Source organism: Macaca fascicularis, chromosome 11 (assembly GCF_037993035.2).
Source record: "Macaca fascicularis isolate 582-1 chromosome 11, T2T-MFA8v1.1".
Classification (NCBI taxonomy): Eukaryota; Metazoa; Chordata; class Mammalia; order Primates; family Cercopithecidae; genus Macaca; species Macaca fascicularis.
Window position 1 is genome coordinate 102588980 of NC_088385.1, and position 15287 is coordinate 102604266.

Consider the following 15287-nt stretch of genomic DNA (forward strand, 5'->3'; position numbering starts at 1 on the left):
TAAAAGGGGGTCTCTCAAAGATAAGACCTTTTTAAAAATAGAAAGACGTGAAACCAGCATAGTGGAATGACAGATCACGAGATTAATATTTTAGGGTAGGGGGCCCACTTACCCTGTCTACTTACGAAAGAAATCAGTAGGGGGTGGACAACAGAGGCAACGGCACAGAGGAAAGCAGGAGCTGCAGAGCCAGGCTGCTGTCCCCAGAGATCTCCAGTTTGCACTCCTGCCTGGAGCTGAAGCTCAGACAGTTACTAGGGTATCCCCAAAGGGGCCTCACCACACAAAGATCTAAGAGCTTGGATGAAAGAAAGGAGGATGGTAGTATTTTCTTGACACTTTCTATTTTCCTCTACTGGGTTCAGAGCACCTCTTTTCATTTGCTAATCCACCGCTGTGAACTATGCATTAGCTCCGGCATCAGCAGATTGGATGTCTGATTTTTGGCAGCATATTCATTTTAAAGAGGTATTCATTTCAAAGAGGTATTACCTGACAAAACATTTTTATATCCCTCATGCAGATTCTGACAAAATATTACCTGTACCAATATAATAGCACCGCACAAATAGCATGCTTGGAATGGAATCTATAAGGATTAAAACTATCTGTGCTATCATTCTCATGCATTTAAAAACTGTTACACACTTGAAATCCAAATTAGTAGCTATCAAATGGCTTCTTTTTCTGCTTTTTATTTTTCCATCAGTGTGACTTGTCAATGAAATGGCTTTTTAAACACCAAATATACTATTTTCATTTTTAAAAATAGATGTATTTACAAATATTCTAAAAGCTTTTTATCATTCTTCAGTGCAAAAAGACAATAAAAAATTTAATTTGTTCAAAGAAAGCCATTCAAGCTCTTCATACTTTTCCTTTTTTTTTTTTTTTTTTTTTTTGAGACAGAGTCTCGCTCTGCCGCCCAGGCTGGAGTGCAGTGGCGTGATCTTGGCTCACTGCAAGCTCCGCCTCCCGGGTTCACGCCATTCTCCTGCCTCAGCCTCCCGAGTAGCTGGGACTACAGGCGCCCACCACCTCGCCCGGCTAGTTTTTTTGTATTTTTTAGTAGAGACGGGGTTTCACTGTGTCAGCCAGGATGGTCTCGATCTCCTGACCTCGTGATCCGCCCGTCTCGGCCTCCCAAAGTGCTGGGATTACAGGCTTGAGCCACCGCGCCCGGCCAATACTTTTCATACCTATGACTGAGCATGCATTTTAAAAATTCCTTTCAGCAAATCTCTGAAGTTAAATAACTATATTTGACTTATTGAAAACTAATTTTATGTAGAATTATTATATCATTGAAGCATTTACTAAACAAAAAGCTAAAATGATTAGGAGAGAAACAGATGATCTTCTAAACGGGTTTTAATCAATGGTTTATATCAAACTCCAAAATCAAGTAAGACCATAGGTAATATATTTAACTTGTTATAGTTCGACAGCATAAAACTACTTATACTCACCACAGTGAGGACTCTCTGAAATTAATTTCTATCTACTCAAATTATAGCCGTTTGTAACCTACAACCCAGAGTTTAGCATGTAGTATAATATCTTCCTGTTGTATTTTTGTAGCTCTTCAAACCTCTTCTGATAACGAACTCATCCTACAGAGGTTCCAACAGAGGTCTGATCATCAGTTCTGGATAGCTGACTACCCAGACTTTATCCTTAGCCCTGACCTTTCTGAACCAGTCTCAGGCAAAACCCAAAGTCAGCTTACCTATGTATCTTACCTTCCCAAATTAGCTTTCTATCTGGTATTTTTCTCTAACAGATACTATATTATCATTCTAGGACCTAGGCTAGAAATCTTACGGATTTTCTTTACTCTTCCCTTCCACCTTTTTTTTTTTTTTGACTGAAGTTTCATTCTTTTTGCCAAGGCTGGAGCGTAATGGCATGATCTTGGCTCACTGCAACCTCAGCCTCCCGGGGTCAAGTGATTCTCCTGCCTCAGCCTCCCAAGTAGCTGGGATTACAGGCATGCGCCACCACGCAAGGCGAATTTTGTATTTTTAGTACAGATGGGGTTTCACTATGTTGGCCAGGCTGGTCTCGAACTCCTGACCCAGGTGATCCACCCACCCTCGGCCTCCCAAAGTGCTGGGATTACAGGCATGAGCCACCAAACCCTGCTTTCCCTCCCATCTTTTCTATTCCTATATACTTAGGGTTATTGTTCCCTAAGTCTCTATTACTTTTCATTTCCACAGCTATCACTCTCATGGATTTTATTATATTGTTCCTGGAGCACAATATTTTGGTAGCCTCCAAACTGGTCTCTCATCATCTGGGCTCTCTCCTCCATACTACCCCACCAAATTAACCTTCAAGTTTGCTCTGAGCCTTTAACTCTTTTTTGATGAAAAAATTATAATTTTAATTTCCTCATTATGAAAGCAAAATATATTCATTACAGAAAAATTGGGAAAGAGAAGAAAACAAATTCCCCCTGATCTCACCATACAGAAGTAGCAATTTAAAAAATGTTTTATTTTTTTAAAATTCTAGTAAAATACACATAACAAAATGTATCTTCACCACTTTTAACTGTACAGTATAGTAGTGTTACATACATTTACTTTGTTGCACAACCATCCATTCCATAACTCTTTGCATCTTGCAAAGCTTAAACTCTGTGCCTAATAGGCACAATAATAACCCACTCTCTGCTCCCTCAGCTTGTGTGAACCTTTAACTCTTGTACTTAAAATCCTCCAATGGTTCCCTGTAGTTCAATAATGCAGAGGCTTTTGAACTTTGAGACTCAAAAATTTTACCTCACACCCCAGTAAATAGATGTACACACATAACACACACACTCTGGAACAAATGCTTTACAAACAATCCTTAAAAGAACAACGTGCCGGGTGCGGTGGCTCATGCCTGTAATCCCAGCGCTTTGGGAGGCCGAGGTAAGGCAGATCACGAGGTCAGGAGATCGAGACCATCCTTGCTAACATGGTGAAATCCCATCTCTACTAAAAATACAAAAAATTAGCCAGGTGTGGTGGCAGGCGCCTGTAGTCCCAGCTACTCGGGAGGCTGAGGCAGGAGAATGGCGTGACCCCAGAAGGTGGAGCTGGCAATGAGCCGAAATCATGCCACTGAACTTTAGCCTGGGCAACAGAGCAAGACTCTGTCTCAAAACAAACAAACAAACAAAAAGAATAATGTGCCGGGCGCGGTGGCTCAAGCCTGTAATCCCAGCACTTTGGGAGGCCGAGGCGGGTGGATCACGAGGTCAGGAGATCGAGACTATCCTGGCTAACATGGTGAAACCCCGTCTCTACTAAAAATACAAAAAACTAGCCGGGCGTGGTGGCGGGCGCCTGTAGTCTCAGCTACTTGGGAGGCTGAGGCGGGAGAATGGCGTGAACCCGGGAGGCGGAGCTTGCAGTGAGCCGAGATCACGCCACTGCACTCCAGCCTGGGAGACACAGCGAGACTCCATCTCAAAAAAAAAAAAAAAAAAAAAAAAAAAAAAAGAATAATGTATTCTGGGCCAGGCGTGGTGGCTCACGCCTGTAATCTCAGCACTTTGGGAGGCCAAGGTGGGTAGACCATTTGAGGTCAGGAGTTCAAGACCAGCCTGGCCAACATGGTGAAACCCGCCTCTACTAAAAATACAAAAAATTAACCGAACATGGTGGCAGGCACCTATAATTCCAGCTGCTGCCCAGGAGGCTGAGGCAGAATTGCTTGAACCTGGGAGGCAGAAGTTGCAGTGAGCCGAGATCACAAGACCACGCCACTGCACTCCAGCCTGGGCAACAGAGTGAAACTCTGTTTCAAAAAAAAAAAAAAAGAATAATGAATTACGGCTGGGCACAGTTGCTCATGCTCAGAATATAAAGTCCTAGCAATTTGGGAGGACGAGGTGGGCAGATTGCTTGAGCTCAGGAGTTCGAGACCAGCCTGGACAACATAGTGAAACAAAATATGCAAAAATTACCTGGCACAGTTGCGTGTGCCTATAAGCCCAGCTACTCTGGAGGCTGAGGTGGGAGGATCACTTGAGCCTGGAGAGGTCGAGGCTGCAGCAAGCCATGATGGTGCCACTGCACTGCAGCCTCAGCAAAAAAGCAAGACCTTGTCTCAAAAAAAAACAAAATAAAAAAAAGTATGCTATTTCCTGCTTCATTTAAAAACTACTGATTGCAACTAATTTCATAACAGTTTGACAAATATTTCAATAAAAACATATACATCTGTCAGTCTTCCTTTCAAAATCCTCCACAATCAGATTCTAACCTATCTTCACCTTATTACCCTTCTACCTGTCATGCACGCCAGCCAAAAAGTCAGCCCCAGCTAATTTTCAGAACTCATCTTCATCCTCCAAGGTCCAACTCCTTCATAAACTCTTTGGTCAAAAACAATATCTTCTCTATTTTTTTTTTTTTTTTGAGACAGGGTCTCACTCTGTTGCCCAGGCTGGACTGCAGCCTGTTGTTGCAGGCTCAAGTGATCCTCCCACTTCAGCCTCCCAAGTAGCTGGGATTACAGGCGTGTGCCACAATGCCTGGCTAAGGTATATATTTTTTGTAGAGATGGGGTTTCATCATTTTTCCCAGGCTGGTCTCAAACTTCTGGTCTCAAGTGATCCTCCTGCCTTGGCCTTCCAAAATGCTGGGGTTATAGGCATGAGACACTACGCCCAGGCTTCTCTCATTTCTTTTAAAGGACTTTGGATTGTGCTAACATTATGTCACTTGCCAAATGTGAATCCTTGTGTTACTCTGCCACCTATTGGGTAGGCTCCTTATGGTCAGGAAAAGACTATATCCCAAACATCATTTTTTTTTTTTTTTTTTTTTGAGACGGAGTCTTGCTCTGTTGCCCAGGCTGGAGTGCAGTGGCGCGATCTCGGCTCACTACAAGCTCTGCCTCCCGGGTTCACGCCATTCTCCTGCCTCAGCCTCCCGAGTAGCTGGGACTACAGGCGCCCACCACCACGCCCAGCTAATTTTTTGTATTTTTTAGTAGAGACGGGGTTTCACCATGTTAGCCAGGATGGTCTCGATCTCCTGACCTCGTGATCCACCCGCCTCGGCCTCCCAAAGTGCTGGGATTAAAGGCGTGAGCCACCGTGCCCAGCCTCAAACATCATCTTTTAACCTAAAAATTCTCTCATGGCTTTATGAAGATTGTATAGATGTATAGCTATATTTTTTCAGGCTACCATATTCTTGGAGCAACCAACTAGTATTAACTGCAGGTCATCCTCTTTATAATATTTGAATCAGAGGTTGAAAAGAGGCCAGGCACGGTGGCTCACGCCTGTAATCCCAGCACTTTGGGAAGCCAAGGTGGGCAGATCACCTGAGGAGATCGAGACCATCCTGGCCAACATGGTGAAAACCCTGTCTCTACTAAAAATACAACAATTAGCCAGTTGTGGTGGTGGGCACCCATAATCCCAGCTACTCGGGAGGCTGAAGCAGGAGAATCGCTTGAACCCTGGAGGCAGAGGTTGCAGTGAGCCACTGCACTCCAGCCTGGGTGGCAGAGCAAGACTCCATCTCAAAAAAACAAACAAAAAAAACAGGTTGAAAATAGTAAGTCATCGGCTAGGCATGGTGGCTCACGCCTGTAATTCCAGCACTTTGGGAGGCCGAGGAGGGTGAATCACGAGGTCAGGAGATTGAGACCATCCTGGCTAACACGGTGAAACCCCGTCTTTACTAAAAAATATAAAAAATTAGCCGGGTGTGGTGGCAGGTGCCTGTAGTCCTAGCTACTCGGGAGGCAGAGGCAGGAGAATGGTGTGAACCCAGGAGGCAGAGCTTGCAGTGAGCCAAGATTGGGCCACTGCACTCCAGCCTGGGCAACAGAGCGAGACTCCAACTCAAAAAAAAAAGAAAAAGAAAATAGTAAAGTCCTGCCTGGCGCTGTGGCTCATGGCTGTAATTCCAGCACTTTGAGAGGCTGAGGCAGGTGGATCACTTGAGGTCAGGAGTTCGAGACCAGCCAGACCAACATGGTGAAATCCTGTCTCTACTAAAAATACAAAAATTAGCCGGGTGTGATGGCACGCAACTGTAGTCCCAGTTACTTAGAAGGCTGAGTCAGGAGAATCACTTGAACCCGGGAGGTGGTGGTGGTTGCAGTGATCCGAGATTGCGCCACTGCAGGAGTCCAGCTTGGGTGACAGAGTAAGGCTCCATCTCAAAAAAAAAAAAGAAAAGAAAATAGTAAGTCCCAAACTGCGCAACATAGCAAGACCCTGTCTCTACAAAAAAAGAAGAAAGAGACAAGAGAGATGTTTTTGCAGTAATATAGTAAGATCTCATCTCTATTCAAATAATTTAAAAAATCCACACGTGGCAGTGCGTGACTATAGTCCCCAGCTACTTGAAAGCTACTGAAAGAATTACTGAAAAATCAGAGGGGTAGCTAAATTTTTTTTACCACAAAAACGAACATTCCGGGCCAGGTGCAGTGGCTCATGCCTGTAATCCCAGCACTTTGGGAGGCCGAGGCGGGCGGATCACAAGGTCAGGAGATCCAGACCATCCTGGCTAACACGATGAAACCCTGTCTCTACTAAAAATACAAAAAAAAAATTAGCCAGGTGTGGTGGCGAGTGCCTGTAGTCCCAGCTACTCAGGAGGCTGAGGCAGGAGAATGGCGTGAACCCAGGAAGTGGATCTTGCAGTGAGCCGAGATTGCGCCACTGCACTCCAGCCAGGGAGACAGAGGGAGACCCCGTCTCAAAAACAAACAAACAAAAAAACAAAAACAAAAACAAAACAAAAACAAATGACATTCCACTGTAAATTTTAGTTATCTTTGACATAATAAACTTTTCAGCCGGCCACTCCCTTTCGACCTCAGTTTATGAAGATACTTGGAAAGAAAGCATGGAAAGGGACTATACAGCTGTAAGCCCTGGAGGTTCTTACAAGAGGATATCAGGTACCAAAGGTCAATGGTATGAATAATGTAATATAGATCTAATTGGTGTAATTAGTAGCTCAATTTTCGGATCCCTTCTTTAAAAAATATTTTAATGAAAGTCAGGAAATTACCATGAAGAATAAACACACACACAAAAAGCCAAATTAAATTACTATTTAATAAAGTGACAGAATGAGGGAAATGGCTGAAATACATTCCTAAAAAGAATTATTCGGCCGGGCGCGGTGGCTCAAGACTGTAATCCCAGCACTTTGGGAGGCCGAGACGGGCGGATCACGAGGTCAGGAGATCGAGACCATCCTGGCTAACATGGTGAAACCCCGTCTCTACTAAAAAATACAAAAAACTAGCCGGGCGAAGTGGCGGGCGCCTGTGGTCCCAGCTACTCTGGAGGCTGAGGCAGGAGAATGGCGTGAACCCGGGAGGTGGAGCTTGCAGTGAGCTGAGATCCGGCCACTGCACTCCAGCCTGGGCGACAGAGCCAGACTCAGTCTCAAAAAAAAAAAAAAAAAAAAAAAAAAGATTATTATATACATCTGTATAGTGTGGAAAAACAAAGAAAAAAATTATATGTCAAAATCTGAATAGACACTGAGATAACATTTTCATTCACTATTAAGAAGCTTCCTCCCGCCATAGCTCATACTTAGTCAAATAATCATCATACGATATTTACATTTTATATGTCTTAGTGTCTTATAACCACAATTTTATAAAAATTAAGGTATTTCTAAAATAGCCACGATTTTATAAATATTAAGATTGTTTAAAGTCTTGAAAGACCACAAGTTAAATCTAAACTTCTTAACATGGCACATAAAAGCCTTTAAACTTTGGAACAGTAAATACTTTTTTTTTTTTTTTCTGTCGCCCAGGCTGGAGGGCAGTGGTGCAATCTCCGGCTCACTGCAAGCTCCGCCTCCCGGGTTCACGCCATTCTCCTGCCCCAGCCTCCTGAGTAGCTGGGACTACAGGCGCCCGCCACCACGCCCAGCTAAGTTTTTTGTATTTTTAGCAGAGACTGGATTTCACTGTGCTAGCTAGGATAGTCTCGATCTCCTGACCTCGTGATCCACCCACCTCGGCCTCCCAAAGTGCTGGGATTACACGCGTGAGCCACCACGCCCGGCCACAATAAATACTTTTCTACTCTCATATATGACTAACCACTTCCCAAACATCTTTTGTTAAGATGTTTTTGGCCAGGCACGGTGGCTCAGGCCTGTAATCCCAGCACTCTGGGAGGCCGAGGCGGGTGGATCACAAGGTAAGCAGATCGAGACAATCCTGGCTAACACGGTGAAACCCCGTCTCTACTAAAAAGAGAAAAAATTAGCCGGGCGTGGTGGCGGGTGCCTGTAGTCCCAGCTACTCGGGAGGCTGAGGCAAGAGAATGGCTGCGCCACTGCTCCAGCCTGGGCAACAGAGTGAGGCTGTCTCCAAAAAAAAAAAAAAAAAAAAAAAAAAAAAAAAAAAAAAAAGATGTTTTTAACAAATCTTACTATGAATGTTTAATTTTTAAAACTTCATAATTGGGATATAAACTATTTTCATAAGAAACGGGCATTCATATTTTACACGAACACATATACATTCTAACTCTATTAAAGAAGAAATGTAAGTACCACTGGGCATAAAATAGAATACATTTAAAAATAAAAGTGTCACAGTAACCATCTCATTAAAAAAAAAAAAAAAAAAAAATTGAAATCTCCCAGAGGGAGAATATGTTGACTATTTTAATGAAGATAATTTTTGTAACAAAACATTTTTCTTTAAACAGTAACAAACTAAACAGATCCTCTACAGGCTATTAAAAGTTGTATGATTTGTTATTTTCCATAATAAAAGATAGAAGGAAATGGTAATTTCGGTAGGAAGTAGGTCTTAGGAATTACTAACCACCACAATGCATTTGGATAAGAATGAAAACAACTTTATCCATAGTTTGTAGTAATTAGGGTAAATCTTACCCACTCGTATAAGCAGTTTTCCATTTTCCATTTACTTCACGGAACCACCATAGTATTCTGTCCTCTTAAGAAACGTTTGTAAAATGCCAAGGGTCAAGCACAGTGCTTGGTACACAGAAAGAGGTTCAATATTTTTGAATGAACAAATTACTGAGCGAATGAACACAATGGGCTCTCAAACCCTCCCTACTCCCTCTTAGGTATGCTATTATGTCCATTGTGTGCTTTGGCACCTCTCCATGTCAATCATGATGTATTTCCTTTCCTTTATCCCTAGAAAGGCCCTGGTTATTCTTTCTTCCTTTAGAGATCTAGAATCTATAATCACCCTGATCTCGCTTGAAACTCCTCATTAAACAATAAAGGACACCCTTTTCCCTTGGGCCTTCCTCACGTCTCTAACATACCTCTCCTGAAGCAAAGATTGAATCTAGTTGAACACGTTGTAAGATAAAGCTACTGAAAGCAGTTTCTGTCTCCAGGTTATTTGAATTTCTCACCCCCATCCCTACTTAACAAGTAATTTTGTTCCAAAACATTTCTCATCGTGTCACATCAACATATTTACACGTCAATCTACTGCAGCTAACTTTGTAACAATGAGAGAAACATTCAGAGTAATACTGAGTATCCTACCATGGGTCTGAAAAATTGAATTCAAATACTCTGTCCGTAAAATGCCTAGACTATGTCATTCTAGCACATCTATGAGCTGATCTAGCAAGTATATTGTTAGACTACAAATTACCTTTTTCCCATGATGTGTAAAACTCCATCAAAAATGAATTCTTCCTAATAAACTTTTTTATGGTGTCTAAAATTGCTGTGAATATCAGTTACAACTTTTACAACGATCTTTTAGCCATAAGGCCATTATTTGTAGAATCCTTCTGTATTTCAGTTATTTGTCACCTATTTAGGCTGGGCCTAATAGCAAAACTGTCCCCCGTTACTGAATTCAGAGAATTATTCGGGCACACGATTTATTGCCTATCTTGATTAGACTCCTGAGCCCCTGCCCCAGCCTCTCGCTAATCTCCCTGGACCAGACAACTCCATTAGAATCTGGCACCCACGTTTGTTCTGCCTAACATTGCAGGAAGGACAGAGACTTCGAAGCACGTGTTTTGTTTTTTTGGTTTTTTGGCTACCAAGAAGCCAAATTTCTGTATCCTCTACCATTCAAAACCCCAATTCAGCAAATTTACACAGCGGTTTTTCCTCCACGTTAAGCAGTTAGTCAGCTACTAAAGATACACATATAAAACACAGCCTCTGCCCTCAACCCAATGAGCAGAAAAATTCTCTATGCACAACCAAAACGCTGTAATAGTAAGATTCAAGTGTGTAGAGGAGAAGTTTGGTAGAGTGTATATGACACTTTCTTTTTTTGTAGTACAGAAAAGATAAATCTGTAGAAAAGGGAGAAAGACAACTGGCTAGAAAATTTATTTCAAATCTCTAACCCAAATCTTCAACAGATTCTACATTTTAAATATTCCAAAAGGTGTACCATTGTATAGTATACTAAATGCGGGTTCATTCATCACTTAAAATTTTTTAAGCTAAAAAAATCTCAAACAATTAACATTTGGGAAGAAAAACACGAAGTAGTCAAAATATTTCAACTTTCTAAACTGTATGCACTGGACTAACTGTTCAATATTAGAATATCTCTACATTTGAATTTGGATAGTCCACAGTGATAACTACTGGACTGAAAAATCTGACATCGAACATATGCAAAACTAATGGCTAGTGTGAAAAAAGCTAGAATGGGGAGAGAAAACTTGAATGTGCCAAAACATTTAAACGCTCTTTAAAATATCCCAAGATGCTAAATTAAGGACAAAACGATTAGAGTTCCAAGAATACAAACTTTCATCTCTTTCAAGGCAACTGAATATTGAATATCATTGAGATTATGAAATATTCTATAAGCATGTGCTTAACTCCTATTTGGCTTTCCGAATTTCACCACAGTGAACAGCCCATTCTTTTTCCTTGTTTACACCAAATGCTCGTGGTGAACACAACTCAAAATGGAATCCCAGGCCCCAAAAGTCACCAGCCCTACTTCACCCCCACAGGCAGCTACTTAACAGATAATAAAAAATTCAAGTGCAGGACCTGAAGGTCTTATTTCCATGCAAATTTCACAATCCCCGTTACTTGCCCAGATACAATTAAGGCTTAAAAGGTGGCGGGAGTGGGGGACTTGGGGACTGGTCTGAGGAGAAAGTGAACCTCCCAAGGTTCCTAAATGGTTTTGCTTGCAGTATAAAAAATGCGAGAAATTATCCAGCTATCAGTAGAATTTAACAACAGCTCAAACTTGCATTTGAAACAATTACTATATTTCACTTTCTTTTTTCATGGGGGCGGGGAATAGTGTCTTACCTACTCTTAAATTTGAACGTATTAACAGGTTCCCCTCCGCCCACACTGACATATTTCTTATCCCCCATAACGAATTCAGCCATATGGCATTCTTTCCCATCGAAGGCCATCGGGAATGGCTTTAGGAAGCTGATTTTCAAGCACTGGGATCTTTAAGCGGCAGCAGGTGCCGGCAGCGCGGGGACCGATCGATGGAGACGAGACGGGCAAGACGCCGGTAAACCGAGCGCCACAACCGCCCTCCCGAAGCGCCCTGGGGCTTCGAGCATCCCCTCGCGGTAATCCGGGCAGCGGGAAGGATGCGGCTGGACCCGGGCAGTGCGTGCTCCACACAGCACCCAGCCCGCGCCAGCCTCTCCGCGACGCTCGTGCCGGGGTCAGCGCGAAGCCCCTCCGCGTCCTCGAAGCCCTCGCCCGCGCCGGTTCTCCCCCAGCTCGCCCGCTCCAGCCCGCTGCCCCTGGCCGCCGCATCTCCGGGCACTCGTGAGGCGGCCGCCGGGACGGGGCCGAGCACCGCAGAACCCACTGAAACTTCCCAGGGGGCCACTTCAAAATTCGCCGGACCCGTCGCCGCCGCGCGCCCCTCGGCTCGCTCCCCTCCGCGCGCCCGCAGCCCCCGTCTCTCCCTCCCTCAGGACCCCAGCGCCTTGCGCGGCGGGAATACTCCCCCAGGTGCCTCCCGGCCCGGGGGCTGCCGTCGCATGTCCGCTCCCGCAGGGGTCCTCACTCCGCCAGTCGCCGCGGCCCGCGCCCTCGCTCACACTCACCAGCCCGAGCCGGGGCGGCCATCTTAGCGCTCACCCCGGCCCCCCGCCCCCCGGTTCGGCGGCCGCGGCGACCCGGTCCGGCGGCTACGACAGCAGTGACGCGCGGCAGGCCCCGCCCCTCCCACAGCCCCGCCCCCGGGCCGGCTCTACGCGGGCAGGGAGAACCTGCCGGCGGCCGCCTTCCGCGCCTCGTGGCGGGGGGTGGGGGGGGTCGGGACCACAGACGGTACCCAGCGCCGCACGTGGGTCTGCGCCGACAACAAGCACTGCTTCCCCGGGCGGGCTTCGCACCTGTCGTGCCGTCGGAACCCGGGAGGGTAAACCCTGAGTGTCCTGTGTGCCTATGAGCCGCAGAATCATCCACGGACGTCGTTAGTCCTTCCCGGAATTTCTGCGATTTACACAACGTCGAATTGTTTGGCAGAAACGCGTGGCAAATTCCGTTATCTTTAAAACCTTCCCCAATTTACTGGCATAGAAATTCTTACAGAAAACGTTTCCCTCTTGAAGCGACCCCTGGGTGTAACTTCAGTGGGGATGACGGCTGTGAATTGGGTTTCCTTGCACAGCAGAAGGGCGAGAGAGGTTCCAGAATGGATACAGGAGGGGCACCGCTATCCAGAACTGCCTAAGCCGAAATTGCCCGTTTAAATAATGAAGTAGATATCTAAAAGGAAAAGGAGGGGACATCTGGAAAACAGGAACTAGTCAAGGCTAAGGTACCTGAAAATTAACCCATTTATATTTATTGGATTCTTTGTGTTCAACTCTGAGCCAGATTTTTGTTTTTAACTGAACCTATACTCAATGACGAGCCAGTTCTACTTTGGCCACCTTGTGGAGTATACTGAAAATTTAAAAACTCTTCAAGGAGAGCTTAAAAAGAAGACAAACATGCAGAGTTAACAATACATCAGTGCAGTGCAAAATCTTCAATATGTAAGACAAGCTATAAAATTGTTCCTATCTTTTCATCATCAATTTTATTCTGGGGAGTATGTTTCAGTGGTATGACCTGAATAAAGAAATGAGTGCACAAAGGTATTCACAGCATATTATCCAAACACTGGAAAAGGCAAGAAGGAGCGGGGCAGGATTCTAACAGGAAATGGCTAATTAAGATCCGACATAGAGGCCAGGCGCAGTGGCTCACGCCTGTAATCCCAGCACTTTGGGAGGCTGAGGCGGGTGGATCACCTGAGGTCTGGAGTTCGAGACCAGCCTGGCCAACATAGTGAAACCCTGTCTCTACTAAAACTACAAAAATTATCTGGGCGTGGTGGTGGGCGCATGTAATCCCAGCTACTCGGTAGACTGAGGCAGGAGAATCGCTTGAACCCAGGAGGCGGAGTTTGTGGTGAGCCGAGATCCGCCATTGCACTCAAGCCTGGGCAACAAGAGCGAAACTCCGTCTCAAAAAAAAAAAAAAAAAAAAAATCTGATATAGTTACACAGGAAGTTCTTATGTTAACAATATAGATAACAAAATAGCAACAATGTCTAATCAATTCGTGTTTGAAAAATACCAAATATGTACATGAAGGTTACAACTGCATAAAATGTAGTCATGCAAATAAAGATTAAAGGGATGAATTTGCATAGTTTAATACTCATTTCGTTCTTTTTTCTATATATTTAAGTGCATAATAATTCTGATTCAATAATGACCCCAGTGCACTTCTCCCACTCAAAACATCTAACCTCTATCTTGTACTTTTGCCCACTACCTGAATTTCTCAAATGCATTAAAAGCATTACATAAGGGCATCTCTTAAGATGAAATATTTAAAATTTAAGTATTTCTGGCATGCAATATGGTTTTTCCTGTAATTCCTTGAAAGCAAAATATTAATAATAGAAAAATCAAAACTCTTTCGTTCCTATTATAATGCCATAAAACCATTCTGGAAGGTCGTTTGGGAGATATGAAGAGTCTTAGTTGCCTCCCTCTGGTCTAGTAATTGGGCGGGGTCTTTTAAGGACTAAAATGATGTGAATAAATGAAGAGAAAGAGTGGAATGGGAAGAAAAGCAGAGGCAAGCTGTGTAAAGCATAGGTGGAGAGTGCTGAATAGTATCTTCAATAAAATGCCTTAATACAATGATGTAAGCTAGGAAGAGGTGAGGAGTGGGAAGGGAAGAGGCTGGAGACAAGAAATTCTCATTACTAGTGTTAGTAATTAAAGAGCAGATGTTTGTAGTTTAGCTTTTTCTTCATACTTATTACTACTTTTTCAACTTTGAAATTTCCTCAGCTACCATTTTATTCATGATCTTCACTACCTAGGCCTAAGTTATACCATGCTCTAGCTCCTTTCTTGAGCTCCAGATCCTCTCTATTGCAATTTCATTTTTACATAGCAATCATAATCATTCTTCTCCTTACATTTTCCTATTTGTTTTTTACCCATGTCATCGAATCTAAGCTTTTTACTGTAACATTAAAAAAAAGAAAAAAGAAAAAATCCTCCTCCCCTGCCCACCTTCATCAGTGATGTCCCCAAACTTACCTGTTAAAACCTCAAAATCAGTCTTTCTCCTGGTCGACCTTTGGACAACTCAGCGGTCAGTCCCTGTAGGATTGCCCACTTTCCATCAGGGCAGATGCTGATCTCCTAAGTGAAAAGTCCTGGCCGCTGCCTCCAGGGGCCCCCTGCAAATCATTACAAATCAACTTCTTTCAGGTCTGGCTTAAACTCTCACCTCCTGGAAACTGCTTTCCTGAAGTCACAGCCGGGCGTGCAGATCCCCATCCCCCACCCCCAGCAGTGCATTATTATGCAGTCACTGCTTTTGTTCCGAGTTCTGAGCCTGCTCCTATTTGCATCGTAACCTCTCTGGGGGCCGGGACTGTGCACTTGCTCCCTTTCTATACCTCTCCACAGTTCCTAGTACCGGCCAAAAACACTGCTGAAATGCCTAATAAATCAACTGGAAGTTCCTTAGCATAATATAGGGGTGTGGAAGTGATGTTTAGGGGGATTTCCTTTGTTTCCCTGATGCCCAGATGGAGAGAAATGGCAATTTGCCCTTCCAAGGTAAGCAGTATCCTAAATAAGATAAAATTTTAATGATTCTGAAACCTAATGAGTGTGTAACTACTCAATTCTGAGGTACACAGACTAGTTTTGCCCTTTGTATCCTGAGAGAAAAGTATGAATGAATTAAAAGAAGACAAAACATTATAAATTTCATTAACCTCAGAGTGGCTTTTT

The 15287-nt window shown here is 43.9% G+C and overlaps 1 protein-coding gene across 10 annotated transcripts in view; it reads right to left on the minus strand.

The window, feature by feature from the left end:
- USP44 (ubiquitin specific peptidase 44) overlaps positions 1–14787 on the minus strand; it is a 37030-nt gene extending 22243 nt beyond the window's left edge. For 7 of the 10 annotated variants that reach the window (XR_012420515.1, XR_012420513.1, XR_012420516.1 and 4 more), the window contains exon 1: positions 12074–12121. The gene's annotated coding sequence lies outside the window, so the exon portion shown is untranslated. Of the gene's footprint in view, positions 1–12073; positions 12122–12364; positions 12388–12561; positions 12699–14582 lie in introns of those variants that run through there. The other 3 variants (XM_005571900.4, XM_074007564.1, XM_015431410.3) reach the window with 3 other exon arrangements.
- Between the last annotated feature and the right edge of the window lie 500 nt (positions 14788–15287).